The following is a 14278-nucleotide window of genomic DNA, read 5'->3' on the forward strand; positions in this document are numbered from 1 at the left end:
GAGGCATAAAGAGCATACTCCTCTCGTATTCAGCTTTGAAATCTAACGAACTTATAGGAGCAAAGAGCGAGGTACTACCACTTAACTCAGTCTTAGATGAAAAGGGGATCATGAGGGCAGGCGGACGCCTCGGAGCTTCCGAAGATATCCCGTACAATGAGCGACACCCAGTTATTTTGCCGTATAATTGCCAGTTGTCGCGTCTTATCGTAAAATTTACCCATAGGATCTCACTCCATGGGGAAAACCAACTTATGCTACGCTTCATTCGTACGCAGTATTGGATACCACGAGTCAAGAATATGATAAAATCGACGATCCACAATTGCAAGGAATGCACGATTTACCGAAAACGTGTTCAAACCCAGCTAATGGGAATTTTACCCAAGGAGAGAACTACGTACTCACGAGCATTCACAAATACAGGAGTCGATTTTGCGGGACCCTTCGATATAAAGAACTTTGGGGGACGAGGTTGTAAAGTGTCGAAGGGGTATGTATGCTTGTTCGTTTGCTTTGCAACGAAAGCAATTCACATGGAACCCACCTCCGACCTCAGCACTCAATCATTTTTAGCAGCATTTGCGAGGTTCGTTTCGCGAAGAGGCTGCCCTAGTAAGATGTTTTCCGACAATGGCACAAATTTTTTCGGGGCTTCTAGAGCACTTAAAGCGGAAATGAGGGCATTCCTACGAAATGCCCGCGATAACAACCTATCCAAGTACTCCCATCAATCCTTATCGTGGCACTTCATTCCCGCATCATCTCCTCACATGGGGGGACTGTGGGAGGCGGGAGTGAAAAGTTTTAAAAGCCACTTCACAAAAATCGCCTCAAGTTGCAAATTCACCTTTGAAGAGTTTGCGACTTTGCTATGCAGGATCGAAGCCTGCCTCAACTCCCGACCATTGAGCCCAGTGTCAAACAATGCATCAGACCTGGAGCCATTAACCCCAGGTCACTTTCTGGTAGGAGGACATCTCTTATCTCCACCAGAACCTGACGCCAGCGAAAACTCTGCCTCAATCATAAATCGATGGCAAAAGTTAAAATCCCTACATCACTCCTTCTGCAAGAGGTGGAAATCTGAATACCTCTCTGAACTGCAGAAAAGAAATAAATGGAGATATCCCAAAACAAACCTAAAAATCGGGGCTCTGGTCGTAATCAAGGAGGAAAATTTGTCTCCAAATGAATGGAGACTCGGGCGGGTGGTCAAATTACACCCGGGACCTGACGATCGTTTCAGAGTGGTCGATATCATGACGATGAAAGGCCAGATAACCCGACCCTTGGTGAAACTCATCATATTGCCACACCATCACGATGAGGCAGAAGAATCTGCTGCATCCTATTAAACATTTTGTCAATAGTATTCCACTTCACGAAAGACCAAAACAATGATTCCACATCGTGAACATAGACAACCTTTTGTGAAGTTTACATCAAAAATGGTGGTAAACTGCTATTGTTTTACTCTTAAAAATCTATAAGCTACTGCAAGATTTTGGGTGGCAACATTAAAAAACCTAACTAATCCTACTGATAGAAGATCGGCCTAAAATCTCTTCGGAGGTTATCGCGCCTTACATTTTAATCCTACTGAAGACATAACTCTCAATATATATTGTTCAGCATAATGAACTGTTGCAGCAATTTATGCAATATTCTATCTATATGTAGTGCGACGGTAAGATAGTGATATGAAACAAAATAAATTAGTTCTAATAACACGTTTAATGGATTTTGAGTCGCCATATTTGTCACGCTTAAGAGCACAAGAAAAGTCACAACCTTCCCAAGTAATGAACCGTAAAACATATTGGAATCCTATATGATCATGGTCTATTACAAGACCTGGTAGCTTTAAAATTATTGCATTCTCAAATCATAGCTGATATAGAAAACGAATGTACCGTAATGAATGCCGAGTTGCCAATCATCCTAGAGCGTTAAGAATCTTAAACCACGCTCGGGATGCGGCATAACTTTCGTACTAGGCGAGTGAAATCCTCCACAGACCCGGGTTCAAGGGATTTTAATTTAATTCACTCAATCGCTTGAAATGAGATTACTAGCACCGTATCACTACCAAGTATCTTATCGGTCCTATGTCCCGGGAAGCAGAGGATAAAGAACCGACAAAGGGCCATCAACATCGATACAAATCCCAACGCCGTCGAGGAGTCCATTTATAGCTTTAAGAAAAATCCTGGCCATATCCGCGACACTCCCGTTAACATTCCCCAAGTGTTTTTTCGGTTACATAAACAAAGGAACCGCTGTAAATTTTAAAATAATTTAGATGGCGCGAAACGAAAAAGGCAAAATATTTGAAGTATTTTTGAAAGAAAAGTGGGTTGGAAGATTTTCCAATGTGGAGGGTACACTGTCCCTAATAATAGTTTCCACTGCCATAGTATTAACTCGGGTTTATATTAGTATAGATTAAATATTTATTAAATCATTATTTAAATATTTACCGATAATGTGGGTATCGACACCATACTACAGCGCCCACAGCAGGACCCAATACAGCTCCACCCTTCCAAATCCATATCGGTGTAAATATGGCACAATAGGGCCAATCTATAAATGAAATCAAATATGAATACATCGACTCAATTAATCATCAAATATAAAACCATCTAAACGAAGCACAAGATTAACAGATACATCAAATCTAAATCGCGCCGATTATGTACCATACCATCGACCGAACTCCATTAATATATCCGAATTAATAACTGATGGAAGCATTAATTTAAATTATAAGAGCACATGTTCGACCAACAGTAATACAAAAGTTTCTTTTGATCCTTCAGAAATAACTGGGCGATCAACGAATTGCGCAGGAGTAAACTCTGATAAATTTGAGCCAGCAGAAAATATGCAGTCCAAATTGGTGATGGATGGAATTGCTTGGGCACAAGAATTTGCCACTATTCCAACAGCGGCGCAAATCGAAAATGTAAAAGATTATGATTTGATGTACAATCTAATCCCAACAGCTCAGTATTTGCTCGTGATCCGAATTTCTCAATGGGACCATTCTTCAGTCAGCGTTCTGAAAATTTACAAAATACAGTTCGTCATTTCAGTCCGGAACGCTTGCGTAAACCAATCGCCTTAGTGGAGGATACACAGTCTTGGAGTTAGTAGGCAATAAAAAGATAAGTTAGCTAACAAACGACGTTGATGTTACACCTCATATAGATAATAGAACCTATAGTAAAGCACCGAGTATTCTGCAGCATAGCGTTGTCACTTATCAAGGTCAAAAAGAGGATAAACATGAGAGTAAGGACTCTGGCAATGGTACTAAAGAAGAAGATGATTCTTGTATACTGTCGCTTTCTCAAATAAAGAAGGCATTTATACAAAACATTGATAAAAACATTTCGTCTGTGGATCTTATCGACTTAAAAAAAGAGAAAAATCAAAACAGAACAAACCGCCACAAAATCGCAAAGTGATGCGGTACAAAATCAATCATTATCGCCAAAAATATTGGCAGCTAAAGAACTAGCTACCAATGCGACCATGTGTCACTCAGTCGAGCAGTATACAAACAGTCTAAATACATTCGAGGAACTGCTATCAGAGAACAAGGAGAATTGGGATCCGCAAAAAATGCGCGGTAGGGAATCTCAAGCTGAAACCATGAGTTTCACCGATTTGCTGTTTGAATGCAAGTGATTTGAAGGAGTTACAACACAGCATAGCACAACTACGTTCCCCTATAAGTTCTTTGAACATACATAATTTACGACTCACACCGAATGAAATCGAAAACGAAATTGAAGATCAAACTAAATCGCCAAAAGTGTCTACAAACCGTAATAGTTCTTCTACATGTAGGGCTAAATTAAATATGCCAAATAAATCGATATCATCAAATCTTGGTGAAACAAAACACTTAGTAAAAGCAGTAGTAATAGTCAGCTAAAACTTGGCTCACCAACTTCACCGAGCCCTTCATTACAAGGGCGAAAGCCGTTAAGCTCTACGCGATTTGATGACCAGAAAAGTGAATATGATTTTGCTGCCATATCCCAAAATGTATCCAAATCTGCAACATCATCCAAAAATAATACAGCTGAACGTACCCTATTAGCTAACGGCAGCCCATATGGCAGCGTGTCTGCTGGTTTACACAGTCCACCTGCATCGCCAACAGCTAATAATTCCGTGGATAATGATAATAATACACGTCGGCTTTGTGAAAATGTGTGTCAGAACTCAGACTGCGACAACTAACGCCATATTACAACGAATGTCGTCCTCCCCGTCGGCAAGTGAGGCCAGTAGTGCCAAAAGTGGTCTACCAAAGCGTACACTTAGTGGATTCTCGTTGCAAAGCAGCAATAGTAATGCTAGCAACCCCGGCGGCGTTATTCGCAGTGCATCACGTTGTTCCAGTAGTAGCGAATTTAGTAATAGAGATGGAAACCTAACCCCTAAAAGTAACAGCTCTCGAGTTATCTTGGGGTAGTACACGCTTAAGGAATTCCGCACATAAGTCAATGCAAGTAAAGAATACTGCTAATAAAAAGCTTACGCTACGTATAGATGTACATGGTCCCGGTTATCAGCTGGTCAATATGCAAGGCAATAATAGTTTAACGTTACAGTCGATGGAATGTCGAACGATTTGTGTAAGCTTTTGTCCTACTGTTATTGGTGCAGCCGTAGGAAAGTTATCATTTTATGCACCATGTGTAGCGCATAACAGTGCCTCTACCTCAAGCACGTCTTCATTTTTGGATATCCCACTGTGTGGATATGGTGGTCATTGCAGTATTTTTGCGCAGGAAGTGCATACCCCGCCTGCTGGTATAGCGTTCCTTTAAATGGTTTATCTGCATGAACGCTCACAACCCATAAAACGTACAATACGGATTTATAATAAAGGACCATTACTTGGGTCCGCTTTGGCTTCAATCGATTCGGTTGTCTGTGGCCACCGCGTTTAAGTAATGCTTTCGAAATACATTTCCTGATATCCTAAGCACAAACATCGTCGAAAGCATGCAATTGTGCAGGCGTCGCTTCAGGCAATGCAGAAATTTTGTCCTGAAAATAAAAGAGTAAAAAATTGCACAATGATAGTAATAAGAAATAACAAATAAATTACTATACTTACCGCTCTGCTACCGTACAAGCAGTGATGCCAACACCCATGGCCGCAATTAATGCGCACTTGACTCACCCTGCACCATTTTAGCCCAAAAAGCCAAATGTATCAAATATTCTGGTAGGTCGTTAATAGCAAATAAGACGTTGCTATTCAATGAAATACCAACAAAAAAGCAGGTATGCACCTTAACGTTAAGCTAATCGTTTATCAAAAAATTTCTACCGTTTTCGTTGAAACACTTCGAAATATTATCGATAAAGAAATTATCAAGATAAATTGTATCTCGTTTTTAACCGAATCGAAAAGCTTTCGTTAACGTTAAAAACGTTAACAGAAACGTGATACTTTATTTTTGAATTGTGCTGGCAATGCTATAACCATGGTGAAGCTGTAAGGTGGTAACAACGAGCGGACATACACACACAAACTCCATGTAATTTGTTTGTCTAATTCGTTGGTGGTAATGTCAAAAATACTCTGAGAAATATTCGTACTGTCAAAATTCATGAGAAAAGTTGCAATCAGCTTGGCTAATGCTTTCACCTTTAATGACTCCGCCATCAATCAGCTTTGCCAGCATAGTTTGAAATTAATAATCAACATAAACGATTTGATTTCGTTTTGATATGGCAGAAAACGAAACAAAATTATTTCGTTAATTTGACGTTCTTAACGTTAATAAACGAAACGAAATGACTTTGTTCCGTTTATTAACGTTAATTATCGTAACGAAATGATATCGGTTCGTTGGTTAAGCATGCCTGTAAAAAAGTATACCAAATCGTTTACGAACGTATGAGGAGAATAAGTAGTGTACTGTCGCATACAAGGGAAGGGATAATAACCGATCTATCCACTAGTGTGATTATGTCCACACAATAATCCAGCAAAGTTTTGCACCTTATTGGTGGGAGCCCAGGGTGGTTTATAGTAAACATCACCACAATTTATAGCAAGTTTCTGCAATTTAAAATACACTAGGGTACACAAAGATAACCCCAAATCTTGAACTTTGTTTCTAAAATTTGTATACCTGTTTCTAAAATTTGTATACCTGTTTCTAAATTGTGTATACCTAAATTCTAAATTTGTATACCTGGTTCTGAAATTCGTATACCTAAATTCTATATTTGTATACCTGGTTCCTAAATTCTAAATTTGTATACCTGGTTCTGAAAAATTTTGAGGTAATCTCATCACTCAGCCACAACCAGATATATTTTTTGAAAAATAATCAATACATACACGTATATAATATGACTTAATGAGTCCAATTGCAGGCATCATGACCCGCTACGGCCAATTGCGCAAGGCATATGAAAAGAAGGCCAGCTACTTCAAGGTCCCATGCCATTTGTGTTCGGCTAGGCATCCGATTCGTCTATCCCAGTCTACCGTTCAAAGACGCCTGAGGAACGGATGCGTGAAGCTCTTCTGGGCAATTATTGGGGCAATTGCCTCTCCATGGCGCATCGCACGGCTGGTTGCCCAAGCAACGGGAGATGTCGGCGATGTGGCGAGAAACACCACACCACACTTCACGTGGATGAGCAAACAAAACCCTCACGTGAGCCGTACAAGCCATGGAGTGTACTGGTAGAGGAGGAAGAACGCGATAACCATGAAGGGGCGTTGTCACTCTACGCCTCCGATATTGAGACGGAAGAGATCGACCGAGGAACCAGGGAGAGGGACATCTATTCCCAACCAGCCAGCATGGCCAAAGAGAGATCGGAACCACTGCCCTTCCGACTCTCAGGGAGATCGGAACCACTGCCCTTCCGACTCTCAGGGGGATCGGAACCACGGCTCTTCCGACCCCTGCTACAACATGAGCGCCAACAGTCAACCAGAACCCCTCACCGTCGCCGCCGACAACGACAACGCCCCCAGCTGCCCAACAACAACACAAATCGCCGTCACGAAGCCATCACGGCCAGCCTGCTTCGCTCTACGTCGACCGCCGCCGATTATCGAGGAGTCATTGCCACTCGCCAGCTGAGGACGCCGCTAGCGTTCCGCAGTGGACGTACAGGGCTGGACCCCGTCGCTGGACCGGTACTGCGGCCCATGATCTCGCTTTCGCCGACCGCTATCGTCAAAATAGAAGCTGGAGGACGACTACACCTGGTGCGAGCATTGATCGACGTCTGTTCGCCATCCACAGTCATATCCGCCGATTTGGTCCGGGATATGCGGCTGGACGAAACTCGAGTGTGTAGCCAGACAGGCTGTGTGGTGTGTCTGCGGGGGAAGCACGGCGACAACAAACGCATTGCGACCCATGCCGTCGTCACACCACATTTCCACCGAGTGGCGCCTAGTCACAGCCTGGATCCAGCCATCGCGGCTATGTATACACACATCTGTCTCGCCGATCCAAAATTCTACGTCGCGTCGCCAGTACACCTAGATCTCGGGGCAGACGTATATGCCGATATTATGCTAAATCAAGTTCTGCCAGCGTCATTCGGCCCGCTCTTGGCGCAAAGCACAATATTCGGCTTTGTGCTCTCTGGAGTATCCAGAGCCTAAAACGTCGCAGATATAAATATCAAAAAAAAAAATGAATGAATTTTGAATTTGCCTTTAAATTATGAATTTTGTAATAAAGAATATGTTATACTTTGAACTCATGCGTACAGTCTGTCCATCCACAAATTTCTAATCTTTCTCCCTCTAGATATTGTCTACTCTAGCAGCAGGGCAAGGCGAGGTTGCGTACCGCAAGGGGGCCGGCATGTTTAGGCCAGCAGGCTAACCCCAAAGGAAAATTAAGGGCCGTTTCGTTAAGTTCCCCGCCATAGGCCTGTTAGCTTTGGGGGGTAAACAGAACACGTGGAATGGAACTCGGTCACTTGGATTGAAGCAGCCACAGTTTACGCACGCTCGAACGTCTTGAAGCCGCAAGTTTTTAACCACCAGTAAAACACCATCGCCAGAACGCAGAGTCCCTGAATATATTAAAGGTAACATTGTAGCAATTGCATGCTTGCTCCTTTAAACTCTACTTTCTATTTTTATATTGCACATTCCCTTGAAATAAAACACCATTATCAATTTTAATATTAATCACTGCCTTTTCATTCCTAACCCCCTCTCGAGAGAAACTAAGTCTGGAGATCGCCAGCTCAAGTTTTCAAGCGATGTCTAAGATGTTAATTGACATTCGCTTTCTCTACCCTACCCAATCAAGATCTTCGCAATAAAAAGGATTCAAGAAGATGCCCATAGAAAGCAACTTTCCCTACCTCGCTATGCCACCGGTTGCCGCCAGGAAAACTCTAAAGAATTTAAGACATTTGGTATTCTTTACAAACTCATTTAATATTTGTATTCATTCTTGGAAAGTACGTGAAGTACATGAACAAAACCATAAAATTGTATTGCTCTTTTGTTTAAAAATATTTATAACAACCTATAATTAGGAATTATGCTATATAAGATATCTATTCGATCATGTGTTTACAAATCATAAAGCGATCATCTTTAAACTATTTACATGTTTTTCGATTTGTGAACTTCCTCTGTTATCAAAATTGTTTTAATAAACAAAACAAAAATATCAGATATAAAAATTATTACTTCGTTGCAAAGCTACTATGTACGAAGAAAAAACTAATATGATTTTTTTGGGGGTAGTTTTGTCTTGTTTAAAACGAAAAGTTCATATGTTATGTATGTATTTATCCAAAGCTTTACTCAAAAATTTTCTTCTACCAGGCATTCATACGCATGAAGCCTAAAGTTAAAAAGGAAAAATCCTCAAAACAGATTTTTCCGTTGTTATCATAAGACTATATCTACTTTTGCTATTCATTGATAATTTCTCTTTGTTTTGATTTCTTTGATCGTAAGCAGTCAAATCAACAAACATGCGTATATACATAGTAACAGTTCCCGAAAGAATTATGTATCAACCTTTGTGGATATAATTAGCAAATGAACCGGCTCATATTAACAAAGTTATATATCAGCTGATGCGCTGAGCGTACATATGTAAGTGCAAGTGTACATACGTTGGTTGCTTTGACGTGGCTTAAGACGACACCCAAAACCCACCAAAAATTATAGTAAGTGTAAACAAAGGATAATTTACTTACAGAATGTGATAGTTGTGTAGATTCGTTTGCACTCCATCGCTGAAAGGCCTTCCATGATGATGCAGGATCTATGATTCTATGTCAATTGTTGGAGGTTAAAGCTTTGGTTAAATTGAGTGTACTACATTCATTATGGTTATTGTTTAGGCTTAACAATCCATGTTATTGAACCAAACGTAAACTTTGGTTTCTTTTAAATATGTTATTTGCAGTCTGTTGTTTTTTTTTCTTATTTTACTTAATAACTTTTCTTTTCTACCATAAAATTTTTCTTCGTTTCTTCTTTCCTTTTTCTAAATGAAATCTATCTTTTCTTTTACTAGTGATTTCACAATATCATTTGGTTTTGGTTTTAATTGTGAAATGCAAACTAATGTGGAAGCATTTTTGCTATGACTAACTTTACTTCACTTTATTGTTATGTACTTCGATATATATATGCACATATGCAAAAATAATTTTTTTTTTACTTTATTTAATTATTAATGCAAAAATTTCTTATCAAACATTGTTTAAAAAAAATCCTTTTTTTCTATTCTTGTGTTGATTACATATTCTCTAAGTATAATATTTTAACTCAAAACTTCGTTAATTGACAAACTTGTGCATGGAATACTTTTATGCAGTTCATTATTGGTAAATATGTAATGGTAAATATGTAATGATTGAATAAGGAAAAAAGAAAATTTCACATGGGAGGCATTACCGCCTTTTCTTTGCCTTTAACTACTGCAGCACTTTTGCTATGCTTTAACTTTGAATTCACTTTCTTCTTATGGTTTTCGATATATGAGCCGTTTATTTTGAAAGTGGCATAAGTCATCTCCAACTCATGGTCTTAAATGCATTGTTATTTTTGAACGAATGCATATATAGATTTATAAAATAATAATAAGAATTGCATATTATGGATATTGGACTCTAAAAAACTGGAGGAGAGGAGAGATACAAACAAATTACCACTGAACCTAAACGACATGAAATGACTTATGCCACTTTCAAAATAAACGGCTCATATATACCGCTCTGCTATCGTACAACCTCGTGGATTTTTTCATAATGACATTTCTCATTCAGGAAATGCCTTTAATAACTAAACAACAAGCAGTGATGCCAACACCCATGGTCCCAATTAATGAGCTCACCCTGCACCATTTTAGCCCAAAAAGCCAAATGTATCAAATATTCTGGTAGGTCGTTAATAGCAAATAAGACGTTGCTATTCAATGAAATACCAATTAAAAAAGCAGGGATGCACCTTAACGTTAAGCTAATCGTTTATCAAAAAATTTCCACCGTTTCCGTTGAAACACTTCGAAATATTATCGATAAAGAAATTATCAAGATAAATTGTATCTCGTTTTTAACCGAAACGAAAAGCTTTCGTTAACGTTAAACACGTTAACAAAAACGTGATACTTTATTTTTGAATTGTGCTGGCAATGCTATAGCCATGGTGAAGCTGTAAGGTGGTAACAGCGAGCAGACATACACACACAAACTCCATGTAATTTGTTTGTCTAATCCGTTGGTGGTAATGTCAAAATACTCTGAGAAATGTTCGTACTGTCAAAATTCATGAGAAAAGTTGCAATCAGCTTGGCTAATGCTTTCACCTTTAATGACTCCGCCATCAATCAGCTTTGCCAGCATAGTTTGAAATTAATAATCAAAATAAACGATTTGATTTCGTTTTGATATGGCAGAAAACGAAACAAAATCATTTCGCTAATTTGACGTTCTTAACGTTAATAAACGAAACGAAATGACTTTGTTTCGTTTATTAACGTTAATTATCGTAACGAAATGATATCGGTTCGTTGGTTAAGCATGCCTGTAAAAAAGTATACCAAATCGTTTACGAACGTATGAGGAGAAAAAGTAGTGTACTGTCGCATACAAGAGAAGGAATAATAACCGATCTAGCCACTAGTGTGATAATGTCCATACAATAATCCAGCAAAGTTTTGCACCTTATTGGTGGGAGCCCAGGGTGGTTTATAGTAAACATCACCACAATTTATAGCAAGTTTCTGCAATTTAAAATATACTAGGGGACTCAAAGATAACCCCAAATCTTGAATTTTGTTTCTAAAATTTGTATACCTGTTTCTAAATTGTGTATACCTAAATTCTAAATTTATATACATACCTGGTTCTGAAATTCGTATACCTAAATTCTAAATTTGTAAACCTGGTTCCTAAATTCTAAATTTGTATACCTGGTTTTGAAAAAATTTTATAAGTCAAAATTTTGAGGTAATCTCGTCACTCAGCCACAACCAGATATATTTTTTTGAAAAATAATCAATACATACACGTATATAATATGGCTTAATTAGTCTAATTGCAGGCATCATGACCGGCTACGGCCAATTGCGCAAGGCATATGAAAAGAAGGCCAGCTACTTCAAGGTCCCATGCCATTTGTGTTCGGCTAGGCATCCGATTCGTCTATGCCCAGTCTACCGTTCAAAGACGCCTGAGGAACGGATGCGTGAAGCTCTTTTGGGCAATTATTGTGGCAATTGCCTCTCCATGGCGCATAGCACGGCTGGTTGCCCAAGCAACGGGAGATGTCGGCGATGTGGCGAGAAACACCACACCACACTTCACGTGGATGAGCAAACAAAAGCCTCACGGGAGCCGTACAAGCCATGGAGTGTACTGGTAGAGGAGGAAGAACGCGATAACCTCGAAGGGGCGTTTTCACTCTACGCCTCCGATATTGAGACGGAGGAGATCGACCGAGGAACCAGGGAGAGGGACATCTATTCCCAACCAGCCAGCATGGCCAAAGAGAGATCGGAACCACTGCCCTTCCGACTCTCAGGGGGATCGGAACCGCGGCTCTTCCGACCCCTGCTACAACATGATCGCAAACAGTCAACCAGAACCCCTCACCGTCGCCGCCGACAACGACAACGCCTCCAGCTGGCTAACAACAACACAAATCGCCGTCACGAAGCCATCACGACCAGCCTGCTTCGCTCTACGTCGACCGCCGCCGATTCTCGAGGAGTCATTGCCACTCGCCAGCTGAGGACGCCGCTAGCGTTCCGCAGTGGACGTACAGGGATGGACCCCGTCGCTTGACCGGTACTGCGGTCCATGATCTCGCTTTCGCCGACCGCTATTGTCAAAATAGGAGCTGGAGGACGACTACACCTGGTGCGAGCATTGATCGACGTCTGTTCGCCATCCACAGTCATATCCGCCGATTTGGTCCGGGATCTGTGGCTGGACGAAACTCGAGTGGGTAGCCAGACAGGCTGTGTGGTGTGTCTGCGGGGGAAGCACGGCGACAACAAACGCATTGCGACCCATGCCGTCGTTACACCACATTTCCACCGAGTGGCGCCTAGTCACAGCCTGGATCCAGCCATCGCGGCTATGTATACACACATCTGTCTCGCCGATCCAAAATTCCAGTACGCCTAGTTCTCGGGGCAGACGTATATGCCGATATTATGCTAAATCAAGTTCTGCCAGCGTAATTCGGCCCGCTCTTGGCGCAAAGCACAATATTCGGCTTCGTGCTCTCTAGAGTATCCAGAGCCTAAAAGGTCGCAGATATAAATATCAAAAAAAAAAAAAAAAAGAATGAATATTGAATTTGCCTTTAAATTATGAATTTTGTAATAAAGAATATGTTATACTTTGAACTCATGCGTACAGTCTGTCCATCCACAAATTTCTAATCTTTCTCCCTCTAGATATTGTCTACTCTAGCAGCAGGGCAAGGCGAGGTTGCGTACCGCAAGGGGGTCGGCATGTTTAGGCCAGCAGGCTAACCCCAAAGGAAAATTAAGGGCCGGCCACGCTAATGCAATTTAATACAAAACCGCTTATTGATTACAGCCGTTAGCACTTATACTAAAAGAAAAATTTACGGTTCGTTAAGTTCCCCGCCAAAGGCCTGTTAGCTTTGGGGGGTAAACGGAACGCGTGGAATGGAACTTGGTCACTTGGATTGAAGCAGCCACAGTTTACGCACGCTCGAACGTCTTGAAGCCGCAAGTGTTTAACCACCAGTAAAACATCATCGCAAGAACGCAGAGTCCCTGAATATATTAAAGGTAACATTGTAGCAATTGCATGCTTGCTCCTTTAAACTCTACTTTCTATTTTTATATTGCACATTCCCTTGAAATAAAACACCATTGTCAATTTTAATATTAATCACTGCCTTTTCATTTCTAACCCCCTCTCGAGAGAAACTAAGTCTGGAGATCGCCAGCTCAAGTTTTCAAGCGATGTCTAAGATGTTAATTGACATTCGCTTTCTCTACCCTACCCAACCAAGATCTTCGCAATAAAAAGGATTCAAGAAGATGCCCATAGAAAGCAACTTTCCCTACCTCCCTATGCCACCGGTTGCCGCCAGGAAAACTCTAAAGAATTTAAGACATTTGGTATTCTTTACAAACTCATTTAATATTTGTATTCATTCTTGGAAAAAATGTGAAGTACATGAACAAAACCATAAAATTGTATTGCTCTTTTGTTTAAAAATATTTATAATAACCTATAATCCCTTACATACAAATATACATAATTAGGAATTATGCTATATAAGATATCTATTCGATCATGTGTTTACAAATCATAAAGCGATCATCTTTAAACTATTTACATATTTTTCGAATTGTGAACTTCCTCTGTTATAAAAATTGTTTTAATAAACAAAAAAATATGAGATATAAAAATGTTTTCTTCGTTGCAAAGCTACTATGTACGAAGAAAAAAACTAATGTGATTTTTTTGGGAGTAGTTTTGTCTTGTTTAAAACGAAAAGTTCATATGTTATGTATGTATTTATCCAAAGCTTTACTCAAAAATTTTCTTCTACCAGGCATTCATACGCATAAAGCCTAAAGTTAAAAAGGAAAGATCCTCAAAACAGGTTTTTCCGTTGTTATCATAAGACTATATCTACTTTTTCTAATCATTGATAATTTCTCTTTGTTTTGGTTTCTTTGATCGTAAGCAGTCAAATCAACAAGCGCATGTATATACATAGTAACAGTTCCCG

The 14278-nt window shown here is 40.0% G+C and overlaps 1 pseudogene; it reads left to right on the forward strand.

The window, feature by feature from the left end:
• The first annotated feature begins 536 nt into the window (after nt 1-536).
• LOC137241582 (streptococcal hemagglutinin-like) lies at nt 537-5011 on the forward strand (annotated as a pseudogene).
• The last annotated feature ends 9267 nt before the right edge of the window (nt 5012-14278 follow it).

Source organism: Eurosta solidaginis, chromosome 2 (assembly GCF_040869045.1).
Source record: "Eurosta solidaginis isolate ZX-2024a chromosome 2, ASM4086904v1, whole genome shotgun sequence".
In the NCBI taxonomy this organism is placed as follows: Eukaryota; Metazoa; Arthropoda; class Insecta; order Diptera; family Tephritidae; genus Eurosta; species Eurosta solidaginis.